Source organism: Podarcis filfolensis (assembly GCF_964270895.1).
Source record: "Podarcis filfolensis genome assembly, chromosome: 12".
In the NCBI taxonomy this organism is placed as follows: domain Eukaryota; kingdom Metazoa; phylum Chordata; class Lepidosauria; order Squamata; family Lacertidae; genus Podarcis; species Podarcis filfolensis.
Window position 1 is genome coordinate 964,113 of NC_139614.1, and position 14,769 is coordinate 978,881.

At 44.2% G+C, this 14,769-nt stretch overlaps 1 long non-coding RNA gene across 1 annotated transcript; it reads right to left on the reverse strand.

The window, feature by feature from the left end:
- Nucleotides 1-8,356: 8,356 nt before the first annotated feature.
- Nucleotides 8,357-14,511, reverse strand: LOC310745609. Its single transcript, XR_014540224.1, has 3 exons — nucleotides 13,680-14,511; nucleotides 13,166-13,496; nucleotides 8,357-9,496 (listed from the first exon to the last, which is right to left on the reverse strand). It is a non-coding gene; the product is annotated as an uncharacterized lncRNA (long non-coding RNA).
- Nucleotides 14,512-14,769: the final 258 nt, after the last annotated feature.

A 14,769-nucleotide genomic window follows, 5' to 3' on the forward strand; every position in this document is an offset into this window, starting at 1 on the left:
CAACTTGCCACTCTACAAGGATAGCAGGGTCAAATATTTCATATACCCCCCCCGCCGCCCCTAAATTTCATCTTTCTCCACATGTCATTCTGGGTGTTGATTAAATCACTTCCAAATTGACTTTAAAGGTGCTAGTTTTTTCAAAACCTCATATTGCCAGCATGCATAAAATTGAATCCATGGCTGAAGCCTCACCTGAAATTCAAGAGAAATGTGTGAATATTTCGGTGCCCTCCTCCAAATCTTCCTCCTGATTTTCATATTTGCAGACACAACAGTGAACAAAGACCTCTCAAGGCACGCGGTAATAAAACCCTCTGCTGTATTCATAAATCTCACTTAATGATTTTTTTCTTTCTTTGCTTAATCTATCTATCTACTCACACCCACTATGGCCATCTGTGGTGTCCTTTGTCTGAGGATTTGAGAACAAGCCAAAGTCAGGCATTCCCTGTCATTGAGACTCAAGCTCTTGTGGTATCTGAGATATTTAACCAAGACTCAGGCGAGCATAAAAGCCACTTTTCACCACGGACCCCATCGCTGTCTAAAAACAACATGGGAAAGTTTGTTTAGCCCCTGCCCTCTCGAAGCACAATTCCCCGAACCAGCCCTGTAACTTAACTGTGCTGGCTCTTGCACGCTAGCCAAACACAATTGGGTTTGCTTTTTTGTTTTTAAGATGTTCAGATTCTGATCTGTCAAGCATTTTGAAAGGCTGGCTCCAGAGCCCCACATTAAAATGTCTGCAGGAGCAATGATGTCATCCTTGTGACAGGCTTTAACTGGAGCAATGAAAGGAGCTCTTATGCTTCTCCTAGCTCAGCAGGTGTGAAGCCAACACAAAGGCCATTCACACAGGAATTCCCTTACATGAAACTTAACCAGACCTCATTCTGAATGTTGCCCTCCACTGCTTTCCCTTGCCTGAGAAATGAATGGGGAACAAATGCTGATTCATTATATTTTGCTATAGAGTATCCTGCACTGGGGGATGGGAAAGAGAGACATAATTTTTAAAAGTCATGAATTCATAGTCTCGCTTTCCCTTCATCTCAATTTCATTTCATTCTGTTCTGTTTTCTTCTTAATCCCCCCTCCCTACACATGCTACATAAAATTCAGGGTTTGACATTATTGAAATCAGACCTGTTAAGCTTCACTTGGACCATTTTTCTTCCTTTTTAGGTTTTTGCAAACCTAATTTTCAAAGCAGGTTTAAAAGTCCACCGCATGGAGCCTGATTTAAATTTCTTTGGTTGTAATCTATTGGGGTTTTGTCTGGAATTAAGGGAACAAGGTGAAGAGGGTGAGAGTGGCATATAGTGATTTGTGCAATATCTCATATGTGAGACTATTGTTATTATTCCAAAAGCCACAGTTGGGCAAATTTTTTTACTACAGAGTCATGGTGTGTTAGCTGGGACAGAACTTGATCCCTGTATGAACTTTATTATGACCAACCAAGACATCACAAAACTGTTGTAAGCTTTTGAGGTCTTCAGAATTTTTCATTGGCCAAGGTGTTACACAAAGCAAGAAGCCATGGGGTTGAAGGAAAATAAAGCACAAAAAGAATACAAAAATTAGGGTGGATATTGTAGTGATAAGGTCAGTGTTGACATTCAGGGCTGGCTGCCCACATTTGAGCATCAGTTAGCTGTTAATCCATGTTTTCCCCATTCAAATGAAAATTGGAGTCAGGGGTGCAAACTTGAAAAAAATATGGGAGGGGCAGGTAAGCCCCACCCTTCACAATTGATCACATGCCATGGTGTGCGCACACCATTTGAATGGCAATCCCCCCCCCCAATATTTTATTGGGGGGGCGAAGCCCCCTCAGCCCCTAGGAGTTGGCTCCTATGACTGGCGTAGTCAAACCCTGCACATTGAATCCGCAGGAGTAGCGACTTTGGCCTCTCCCTGCTTTACTCAAACTTCAGCCATGGTTTAAAACAGACACCTTTTTCCTTTCAGTATATCTCCCCGCTCCCTCTTCCATTCCTCAGCTGCCTCAAGTGAGACCAGTGAAGGACATGGAGCCCTCAAATATCCCATAATACCTCCCATATTTCCTTCACACAATGCATTTGACTGCTCTCGCCATGTGGTTGCCTCCAGCACGAAGTTCCAGATTACTAGTTGAACTGACTTTAACTGAATAAGCTAATTGACAGGCTTGGTCTTAAAATTCAAAAGAGAGAGAAATATATATTCATTCAGGAGCACACCAGCAATAGTTATGAGCACAGCCAGGAAAGAAATGAAAGCACTGAGGAAATTGTGGGCACAGAAAGGGCAGCAGCAGAAAGTGACAACTGATCCATGCACCCCAAAACACAGAAACATATTGTTACACACCACCCCAATCTCTGAATAGTGTGAGATTTCAGGGGTTCCATGTGTTTAACCAGAGTTTGGTTTCCATGGCTAGGGCAACCCAGTCAGATGGGCAGCATATAATTATTATTATTATTATTATTATTATTATTATTATTATTATTAAACAGTGGAGACTGTGGTGTCTTTAGTCTATATGGTTTATTTACACAAATCTACAACCTGAGCCTACGATAGAGGGGTTCACAGCATTCACACCCCAAGAGGGACTTGCTTCTCTCCTAGCCATAGCCTTGGATTCAAGCAGAAATCAGGCATAGCTCTCCCTCTCTGGTTTCTGCCTGCTTCTAGCCCAGCACACACTCTCTCTCTCTCTCTCTCTCTCTCTCTCTCTCTCTCTCTCTCACACACACACACACACACACACACACACACACTACTGGCTATTGTCCTTCTCACTTTCAGACAGTAGGGATCCCACCCATTTGCCCTCCAGCACAGAACAACTTCCTTCTACTAAAGACCCATATGTAGGGTCTATTAACTTACCAAGAAATCTCCCTGGCTCCTTCAAATAAAGGAATCCCCAAGTGCTGTTGTTTGGAGCATGATTTCCCCTACCTTATCAGATTCTCTTTGTATCAGTTAAACCTGAATTTACAGAGAGAAAGCAGCAAGATTTGTATTTGTTAGGGTTGACTACACAAATGAAATGGGAACAAAACCAGCTGCAAACTTAAAAGATGGACACTGTCAATTCACTAAGTATCTGCTAGGTGCTACAAAAGGCATTTCTGTGCGCTCTGGTTTCCATCACGGTGTCCCGTTGCGCAGGAAGCGGTTTAGTCATGCTGGCCCCATGACCAGGAAAGCTGTCTGTGGACAAACACCAGCTCCCTCAGCCTGAAAGTGAGATGAGCGCCACAGACCCATAGTCACCTTTGACTGGACTTAATCGTCCAGGGGTCCTTTACCTTTACCTTACTGTATTAAAATCTGTCTTTACTTGTATTATTAATACTGTCATGGTACTTTCTACTTCTGCTCTCTGTTATGTTTCACTTAAGTTGTGGCTCAGATCTGGGTAATGGTTGTGCTTTATGTTTTCCAAACTGGGGTGCAGCCATTGCTTCTTTGTCCCAAAATCTGTATTTACCTTCCTGCCGCAGCCGTACCTATTTATCACTTGCACTAGTGTGCTTTTGAACTGCTAGGTTGGCAGAATCTGGGACAGAGCAACGGAAGCTCACCCCATTGCACGGATTCGAACCACTGACGTTCTGATTGGCAAGTCCAAGAGGCTCAGTGGTTTAGACCACAATGCCACCCTCATGTACCTATTAATACAGTACTGAATGCTAGAGTAGATAGAAGAGTCATTAAGAGTATTAACACGTAGTTGAGTGAAACTATTAAATTATAAGGTCTATCCTAGGGTGGCTTATGTTACTTGGAGGGATGTATATATATAATTGCAATAAAGAAGCAAATAGTCAAAGCAATGTTTGTGTCACTGATTATAGCTATAGTTAGAAATTCACCTGAAAACAATAAATGAATAGCTGTTTTGGTTCAGGGCAGCTGTCAACAAAACTAGCAAATTGCATCTAATACAGTCCAGTCCTGGATGCTTTTGACCAAATACATAACAACTATTCTCCCTCATTTGGTTTGATTCCTGCATTTTGTGGATGGTAAATTCCAGGTGTTAATTGCAGATTCTATGACAAAGAATTTAGTCTGTCTTCAATATGCTAACAACTAATTTCACTGGATGACCAAAATTTATAGTGCTCCCTATTCATTTTCTCCACATTTATAAGTGAATAAGCTACTGCAGTGTTTTCTCATATGCCCCAAACAATACACATTTATCACATTTATCCTACTACATTCCAGCAGCATTAATTCCCTGAAAACATTGAATTTTCTTCTGAATGCTTTGAAGGCATATGCTATAACTGGCAAGTACATTTTTTCTAAAGCTTTGGTTTGGAGCTGCTTCTGATTATCTCCCAGGAATGCACAACTTTACTTCGCTACCTCTGCATAACGTGCTCACAGCCTGACATCAGAACAGATCCCATCTTAACTCCTGGTTCATGCACTCTGCTTCTAGTCAATCTATCCAGTTCTGTTTCTCATTCTGGGCAGGACTTGACACTGACAAGGAATATAAGTATCTATTGATGAAGAATTATCTTTTATTCTTCTGTACAGCATGGAAAGGGAAAATGCACCACTAAAGCTTCAGACTAGAACATTCTGGAAAGGAGAGATCATGGGACAATCTTATTCTTCTTAACACCCTCCAGCTCCCTTGTTTCCATCTCATGACATGGGTGTAACTGAATTCCTTTTTTCTGTTCTCAGAAATTCTATAGACGATATGGGATTAAATACATGGCATTGTACAGCGAATGGGATCTGAACAATTTTGTGTCTCCTGCAAATTTTCAAGTGGAATAATTAGCAATGGGTAGATATAACATAGAGCACGCCTGGATTGGGAAAGTGGCTCATAAATGGATTCACTCAAAGGGATCAACAAGCAGAATTCAACTTTGTGGAGAAATATTTATGGCATACCCTCCAACATTTTTGTCCCCAAAATTGGGACGTCAGGAAGGGCGTGCCTTCTGATCCAGGCAATTATCCACAGGGTTGGGCCAGAGTGCCTTCTGGTCCCTGCTGACTTCTGCCTTTTGGTCTGATGCTTTGCAACAAGGACTTGCATCAAAGCGCTGGACAAAAATATGGGACATTCTGGGATCCAAACAGAAGCCAGGATTGGCTTCTGTGATCCGGGATGCCCTGCTTAAAATGGGAAACTTGGTGGGGAGGGAGGCAGTACATAGAAATCACCCACAATATTAATCACAGAGTATATTCTGGTGCATTTGTAAATGGTTTCATGGCCATTGTTTCTCCTCAAATAACATGGACAAATGCAGTTCTGTGCCTGGGAGCAAGGAAACCCTTCACAAAATTCTCAGCACTCTCACCAAACTGCCATTCCCAGGATTCATTGTGAGACATTACTAAAGTCATTGGTTTAAATCCAATATAGATTTTTAGCATGAAAGCAAGAGAAGTGAAATGAAAGTGAGAGAAACCAAAATGTTTCTTGTAAGACTAATATCCAATCTTGGATAGGGATTATACACTCATCTCCAGAAAAGACTGGTGAACCAGCCAAGCCAGTTCCTTCAGGAAGGCTTGTTAAGTAAGACTGGCCATTGACAAATCCAAAGAGGTTGCCCTTGAGACAAATGGGTGGGCCTTCTCCCACCTCACCTGGCTGGCTGCCAGGGAACAAGAGGGCAAAGAAGGGAGGGGAGTTTGAGAGTTGGCTGGCGCTGGAAGCTGAAAGATGTGACTTGGGGCTTCCCAGTAAACCTAATGGGGAAGTGGGAACTGCCAGAGTGTTTATGCTGTGGGTTCCTCCAGCCTGCTCAGGTTGTATATATGTGTAAATAAAGCCATATATCCTAAGAACATCACCGTATCAATTGATCTTCTTTCCAAGAAACCAAAACCTGAAGATTGGGAAAGGTTGTGGAAGAAAGGGGTTAAGTTTACTGCATGTACGGTGTTAAAGGAAAACGTTATGAAAATGATGTATAGATGGTACTTAACCCCTGTAAAACTAGCAAAGATCTACCACAAGAGTGATAATCTATGTTGGAAATGTAAAGAAAAAGAAGGTACCTTTTACCATATGTGGTGGACATGTCCCAAGGTGAAAGACTTCTGGGAAAAGATTTATAATGAATTGAAAAACTGTTGAAATATACATTTATTAAGAAACCAGAAGCCTTTCTACTTGGAATTATAGGTTTGAAATTGCCCAGGAAAGATGTTAGATTGTTTTTGTATGCCACAACTGCAGCTAGAATTTTGCTGGCCAGAAATTGGAAACTACAAGAAGTACCAACAGTGGGGGAATGGCAGATGAAGATGATGGACTTTTGGGAGCTAGCTGACCTGATCGGAAGAGTCCGCGACCAGAAGGACGAGGAGTATCAAGAGGAATGGAAGAAATTTAAAGATTATTTAGTTAAATATGTTAAGATTATTTAAACAGAATTACTTGTGAGTAACAGATTGGCCTAGGATTTAAATACCGTATTTTTCGCCCCATAAGGCGCACCGGCCCATAGGACGCACCTAGTTTTTTGGGGGGAGAAATAAAGAAAAAAAAATATTTCCCCCCCCAGGCACGGGGCTGGGGCGGGAAGCTGTCCCCTGAGCTTGTGGGGCTGGCAGCGGGGCCAGCCTCCTCCCCGCCGCCAGCCTTCAAACCAGGTCAGGGGACAGCGGGAAAGGCGCGCTGCGCCTCTCCCGCTGTCCCCCGAGCTTGCGGGGCTGGCAGTGGGGCTCTCCTGAAGCCTGGAGAGCGAGAGGGGTCGGTGTGCACCGACCCCTCTCACTCTCCAGGCTTCAGCGAAAGCACACACATTTCCCCTTCATTTTTGGAGGGGAAAAAGTGCGTCCTATAGTGCGAAAAATACGGTATGTGAAATTGTATATTACTATGGATAGAAGTCAAAATGAAAAGAAAGATGTTAATTGAACAAGTAAATCTTATATGAAAATAGTGTTGGAAAACTGCTACAATGAGCTATATGGAAACTTAGCTAGGGGGATCTGAGGAAGTCACCCAAAAATGATAATAAAAGTGGGACTATAACAGTTAGGATAAATGTTTGTTTGCTTGCTTTTTGATATTGTAATGTTTTTCTTGTTTGTTGTCATGATTGTTATAAATTTGGAGAATCAATAAAAAAATTGGGGGGGGGAGAAACCAAAACCTGGGTTAGTGCAGGCACCCCTGGAGTCTTTCACCCCTCAGAGACTAGGGATGTTTAAACCACTTAGGCCACAAATCTCTGAAATAGCCTACCCACAGTGGCAGCCCTAAATGGTTGGCTTCCCTACCCTCAGAAGTGCACTAGGCATTGTCATGGGATAGTTTTCGGACCAGCTCTTTCGCTGAATTCTTATTATTCATAATATGTTTGAATGTTATTACTTGATTTATAATTGTAATAGTTTGGGCTGTTTTTATAATTGTTTATTCTATTGCTGTAACCCACCCTGGGACCTTATGGTGAAGGGCAGGTAAGAAATTGTGTAAAGTAAATAGGGAAATAATGAAAGAACAATGACAACCCAGGTGCCTCTCAGAAGCTCATCAGCAGAATATGACGCAATAGTTCCCCCTAATTATTTGGCACTACAGCACCTGTCATTCAATGCTAGAATGTGTTGTGCTTAATATCTGTACATAGACCTATCCTCTATAAATCTTATCTAAACCATTTCAGCGCTATCTCTCCTAGCATCTACTAACACATCTTGGGTGATAGTGATCTCCATAGGTTATGTACATGCTGTCTGAATATTTACACCCTCTTGTAAGTCTTGGATAGGAACTTCCACTCTTGAACCTAATTATTATTATACTATTTCATTGACTCACCCTCCCTGCAAACCCCGTAATTGGGTTACTAAAACATAATCTGTCATAGCAAACTGTCCTAAATAATATAGTGTCATGAGTTCTGTGGCACCAGACACCTATAATTCCTGGGTCCAGTAAGTGTTAAACTCTAAGGCGGACCAACCTTCTGGTGAGTGAATCACCCACGGTGATGAGCCACTAAGAAAACAAAAGAAAGGGGGTGGCCCATTAAGAAGCTAAGGTGAGGGAGCTCCAGACAACAGGTGGTAGGGGCACCTCCTCCATCTCTTAGATAGTGAGAAGGCAAAAGCCAGAGTAGAGAGTTGGCTGTGATGTGACCTGGGGAGAAGGTTGCAAGCTGGAAAAGGCAGAGAGATAGCCCAACGTTTGATTTGTGTTTGAATCCAAGGCTACAGCTATGGGGGAAACTAGACCATCTCGGGGTGTTCATGCTGTGAACCCCTTCATTGTAGGCTTAGGTTGTATATATGTGTAAGTAAGCCATATAGTTTAAAGACATCACAGTCTCGGCTGTGCCTCATTCCCGAAAGGAAATACGAACCCTGGGGACACACCTGGAACCTCTGGAATCTCCCACCACTCAGAGATTGGGGTGGCGGCCAACAATGCTGTGTTCATGAACCTGGAGCCTTTTTCTGCATTTCAAAAAAAGTTGACCCCTTTATCACTTAGAGAATGTTAATATAGGCTTTATACACCAAAATATACTATAGTACCCATTATTTGCATGTGTCAACAGATGCATTATACACACAAGCCTGCAAGGGCAATTAATCCATTTCCCAACCATTCCTGCCTCAGAGGCCTGGGAACTGTCACTTTAAACAAACGTGAACTACATTTGTGGAGTTTAAATAGCAAGTCACATTTATTTTGGGTCTTTTGCAACATGGTCACTCTGCAAAATTTAACATCCATTAAATGGCCTCTGTGTTTGAGTGAATAGGCTCAACTTAAGGAAGGAACCTTTATAGCTGGCTCTTCTCCAGGCCTTGAGGCTTGAGGCTGCATTCCTATGATTCGTTGTGCATGAGCCCTTTTTTGCTGCAAGTAGGTAAGCCTCTGTTAGAACATGGGGCTGCAAATCAATGTCCTTTTCATATTACTCTTGCCCTGCTTTCTTAACCTGTTACAGTTCAAAAGCCAGAAAGCTTGTGCCTCATTCCTGCTATATATCATGCCATTAATTTCCTGTTGATTGACAAATATGCTACGAGTGTTTACTAGTGGTCCTCCCCTAATCATCATGTTCATTCAGCACTTCCTGGCAGGCCAGACATCTGCCCTTGGGTCAGCTAAACTCCGCCATGCAAGACGCAGCTAAAGGAGGATAAAAATAGTAGTACCACTTTGGGAAAATGGTTAGAAGAGGGAAGGGGGAAGCCAGTCACTAGCTTAACTTCCTAAAGAATACCTCGGTTGTCAAACATAATCCATTCCGAAAGACTGTTTGACTTCCAAAACGTATGACAACCGAGGCGCTATTGCTGGTCGGCAAAATCCATTGAAAAAATGGAGAAATGCGCCCCGGAAGCCATTCAACTTCTGAGGCACGTTCGAAAACGGAAGCATTCACTTCCGGGTTGTCGGCATTTGAAAGCTGAAGTGTTCGACTTCCGAAGCATTTGACAACTGAGGTTCCACTGTAAAGTGCTTAAGTTGAAGACTCTGCAGAAAATCAAAGGTGCAAAAATCAAAGGACGGCAAATATTGATTTTAAATTGCAAGCATAGAGCTGTTTTACACTTGGTGCTTCATTCAATAAAAACAAAGTGTGAAGGCAAAATGTGGGTAAAGGTAAAAAGTCGAATTTCACTATGTGGTGTGGCACTCATCTCCCTTCATGTCGAGGGAGCCGGCGTCATTCACAGACAGCTTTCCAGGTCATGTGGCCAGCAGGACTAAACTGCTACAGGAACACAGAGGGATGTGATGGAAACCAGAGCACACAGAAATGCCGTTGACCTTCCCGCTGCAGCCATACCTATTTATCTACTTGCACTGGTGTGCTTTCGAACTGCTAGGTTGACAGGAGCTGGGGCAGAGCAACGGGAGCTCACGCGGATTCGAACCACCGACCTTCTGATCAGCAAGAGGCTCAGTGGTTTAGACCACAGCACAACCTGTATCCCTGAAAAATGTGGAGCACACACTGGGGCTCTCAATCAGCCACCTCCAATGTCTGCTGCATGTTTAAAGACTGTGCCCACTCTTCATGTTTTCCACATTTGCTGCTGGGTACCATGGCCAGACATGGACATAATGCTGGAATTCTGGAAGCTAAGACCCAGATGGGGGACACAGGGCTCACTAGCAGTACATGTGAAAAAGATCTAGGAGTCTTAGTGGACCACAAGCTGAACATGAGTCCACAATGTGAAGCAGCAGCAAAAAAGGCTAATGCTCTTCTAGGCTGCATCAACAGAAGTCTAGTGTCCAGATCAAGGGAAGTCATAGTTCCACTCTATTCTGCATTGGTCAGACCACACCTGGAGTCCTGTGTCCGATTCTGGGCACCACAATTTAAGAAGGGTGTTGACAAGGTGGAATGTTTGCAGAGGAGGGCAACCAAGATGATCAAGCAAACCAAGCCTTATGAGGAACAGTTGAAGGAGATGGGTATGTTTAGCCTGGAAAAGAGGAGACTGAGAGGAGATATGATCAGGGCTGTAACTAGGGGGTGGTGAGGTGGGCCCCTGCCAAGGGTGCAGGCGAGGGTGGGTGCAAAATCAGCTTTAAAATATGTCCATAAATAAAAATATTGATTGCCTCATAAGAAAAGGTTTCTAATAGAGCGTGAATTGAAGGGGGGGGGGTTGGAGAAGAGGCAGAAAGAAGAGCTAATTTGTAAGTGGCTAGCGGGCACAATCTGGACAATTCTGCTGGGGTGCAAGATCACCTAGCTATGGCTATGGATATGATAGCCATTTTCAGATAGGACTGTCACATGAAAGAGCAAACAAGCTTGTTTTCTCCTTCTTGTTTTCCAGGAATGAGTGCCACCATTTTGTTGAGAGTCAGAGTTTGTAGCTGCAATGGATGGTAAGGAAAATGCTATCTTATTAATAGGTGTTCTGCCTGTGTGGTATTATTTGCAGCCAGTGTCCTTCTACTATGCTGAGCAATCAATTTGAAAGGGAATCCCCAGCGGTAAGATATGCCTTTGTCATGAAGTACAGTAACTCACCCTGCGGCGGGGTGAGCTCCCGTCGTTCGGTCCCAGCTCCTGCCCACCTAGCAGTTCGAAAGCACCCTTAAGTCAAGTAGATAAATAGGTACCGCTTTATAGCGGGAAAGTAAACGGTGTTTCCGTGTGCTGCTCTGGTCTGGTTCGCCAGAGCAGCTTCGTCACGCTGGCCACGTGACCCGGAAGTGTCTGCGGACAGCACTGGCTCCCGGCCTCTAGTGAGATGAGCGCACAACCCTAGAGTCTGTCAAGACTGGCCCGTACGGGCAGGGGTACCTTTACCTTTACCTTTACAGTAACTCACAACTTTAATTTGTGTGCATTCAGCTTTATGCAGTTGGGGAATTAAGGGGGAGGGGACATTAGCAATCCTAATGTGTTTTGACTACACACGATTTTGGCTTTAGACACGATCCCCAAAACGTAGCCCCCGTGCGCACTGAGAGTCGCCTGTACTGGAGTGAAGGGATGAAGCAAGGAATGTCTCTGAAGCAGGTCCATGCTGATGTCTTGGAAGACTGAGATGATATTATTTCCACTAGTTAGGTCTTTGATATTTTGCAGAGCTTTATATATGGTGTCTCTCATGGGAGCCAGAGTATTGCAGTGGTTAGTGTGTTGGACTAGGACCCATGAGACTAGGGTTCAAATCCTCAACTGGCCACAGACCTCACTGGGTGGCCTTGGGCCAGTCACTGCCTCACCGCCTGACCTACCACCACACCCAGGGTTGTTGTGAGGATAAAAAATGGGCAGTGGAGAACCATGTCTCCCACCTTGAGCTCTTTGAAGGAAAGGTGGGATATAAATGTAACATAACGTAACGTAATGTGTAAGTTCTCTTGAAACTTGCGATGGTGTCTCTGGGTGAGACAACGTGTGGGGTGAGAGTGCCGTGTGGGGATCCTGTAGGATCTCTTGATGTGTGACAGGTTTAGCGTTATGCCTATGGGTAGGTTATTAAGCCACATTATGAGATAAGATTTGAGCTCTGACCCTTCCTGTTTTTCCTCCAGGCCACAGATGTGGAAGTTCTGCCTCCACCAGCTGGTTCCTCAATCCTAAGCTTGAGGTTCATTGCTGTCGTCTTTAGTTTGTCTATTTTATTTTGGTTGCGGAGGCCTAGTTCATGCACAGTATGATTGGTATGTGGAATGTCTGAATTTAGCTGACAGCATTTTGATTTAGGACCCCAGCAATTCAAGGGATATAGCCCAGTTTCTGTAGATTGGTTCACGTCAGGCTTCCACGCTCACCTATTGATTGTTCACCACCTATTTCACCGTGACACTGAGGCAAACCAAGACAGGCCTCTGAATTTTAACTTGCAGCAGGGTCCTGTTCACTGACACGGCTGACAAAAATACCTTTGTGCATATGGCAGCTTCCTTTCTTTCTGGTCTGGTCTAGGAAGAGCTGCAGTAAGTCCTCCTTGGACTGGACCCCAAAGGAGTGGATGGACAACCACACATACACAAGAGTCAGCTCAGGCTCAAATCTGAGGGGCAAACCAAATGCTTGGATCCTTTGCAGTCAGTACCCCTGTGGCTTCTGTTTATCCTGTTCCTTGCTGCCATGTCCTTCTTCTGGAGCATAAATGTGCACTAACTTTGAAAGCTGCATGGAGACACGGTCAGATCAAGAGCTTGGTGCTGTTGGAGGCCTCAAATATTTCTGCTTAGGGTTGCTTGTAACTAATGCATAACAAAGGAAAAGGGATGCATTTGGAACTTGTTACTGCAAACAAATTCTTGGCATAAGAATTCTTGCAAGGTTGGCTAAAGCCGATAGGATGTAATGCCTCATTCTTTAGAAATGGCAAGGCTAAATTCTACTGTGTGCTTAAATTCTACTGTGTGCTTAAACAGAATGAAAAGTCCTATAATACAGGCTTTCCTGTGAAGAATTTGCCTAAGCAGGGAGATCCTCTGCTCCTCTGCTAGGTTTTTTGCCTGTTCCTCTCAAGCAAAATTGCTTTTCAAAAAAGTGATCTTTAACAGATCTTTGCAACCCTGAAATAATCTGTAATGCAGGAATAACAACTAAAGAATCCCTAGCAGATGGCCATCCAAGCTCTGTTTATAAACTTCCAGAGAAGCAGAGTCCACCACCCTTCCAGGGAGTCCCTTCCACTGTCAAACAGCTCTTACCCTCAGAACGTTCTTCCTGATGTTGAGTTGGAATTTCCTTCTTGTAACTGGAATCCATTGGTATGGGTCCTACCTGTCAGGGAGCCAGTCAGCCAGAAATCGAGTATGTGAAGTTAACTCTTTATTAACAGAAACCAGGCCAGCTCAGGGGAGCCAGGCCTAATGAGCACAGCAACCCTTCTCATAGGTCTTGCCTCTATTAGGCAGTTGTGGAGGCTGAAGGTCCCCACCTTCCACAGCTGCCCAAATTCCCTCTGCCACCAGGTCCTTTCCAAGCAATCTGAGAATATGCCAGCACACCTGTCTCTGCTCCTCCCTCTTCATCCCTCTTCTCATCTTGGGAAAACAAAAAAAAAATTTTTCCTGCCAGTAGCACCTTAAAGACCAACTAAGTTAGTTCTTGGTATGAGCTTTCGTGTGCATGCACACTTCTTCAGATACACTGAAACAGAAGTTGCCAGATCCTTCTATATAGTGAGAAGGTGGGGAGGGGTATTACTCCCCTATCTGTAACCTCATCTTGGGAGACCAGCAGGGAGGGGAACTGGTCACAGGAGACACCCTGGCTTCTTCACCAGTCTGACTCATCTCTGCCTCTTGGCCTCACTCCTCTCTTGCTTCAGTTTCTGATACTGACTCTGGACTTCTCTCTGCAACAGACACTTCCTGCTCACTAAGACCTGTTACCTCTTCAGCTTCTGCCAACTCCTCTTCTCAGTCTTCTCCCTCTTTTCGCCCATCATGGTCCCACCACCAATGTGCAAGCTCTAAGCCTTCTTCCCTTGGGAATTCCCCAAAGGGTGCCTCCCACCATTCCTCTGTGTCCAGCAAGTCTTCATGCAACGCCCTGGGAGATGCAAGCCTGGCCTCCGGGCGGGGGGGGGGGGCTGTGCAAGCTTTCCTGCCTGGATTGTAACTTCAGTAAAGAGAGGCTCAGCCAGCTACCTTCTCAGGTGCCCAATGCAAGAAACATGAATGCCATCTAGGAAAAATGGCCTCTTCTAGCATCACTGCTGCCTTTCATGCTGGGGCCCATTTGGATACTCTTCCCTAGTGAGAAGTGGGCAAGTTTGCTTTGCTCGCATCCACATCAGTCAGGGCAACATTATCGTCAGGCTTCCACGCTCACCTCCCAAACTAGGAGTGCCCTCTATTTCCAGGACACACCCTCTTTTTCAGGGGTAAAATTTGATACAAATTGCACTTATTTGCTTTGAATGGCTGTCATAGCATCCTCTTCTTTGCTCTTCAAAATATGGCAACCCTAGACATCTTCCTTCGCTTGTGAAACGGATATTCTTTTCTATGCCACAAAATCATTTGTCCTTAATCCTGATTAGAGAAGAATAACCCACTGACAAATACCCCTTCCTCTTGGTTCATGTGGGAACCAATGACACTGCAAGCAATAGCCTCCAGAAGATCAAAAGAGATTACGAGGCTCTGGGCAGGAAATTGAAGCAATTAAATACACAAATTGTCATCTCATCTGTCCTCCCAGTTGAACGACGTGGCCCAGGGAGAGAGGGAAAAATAGTGGAAGTGAACAACTGGCTTCGCAAATGGTGTAAACAGGAACGGTTTGGATTCTTAGATCACGGAAT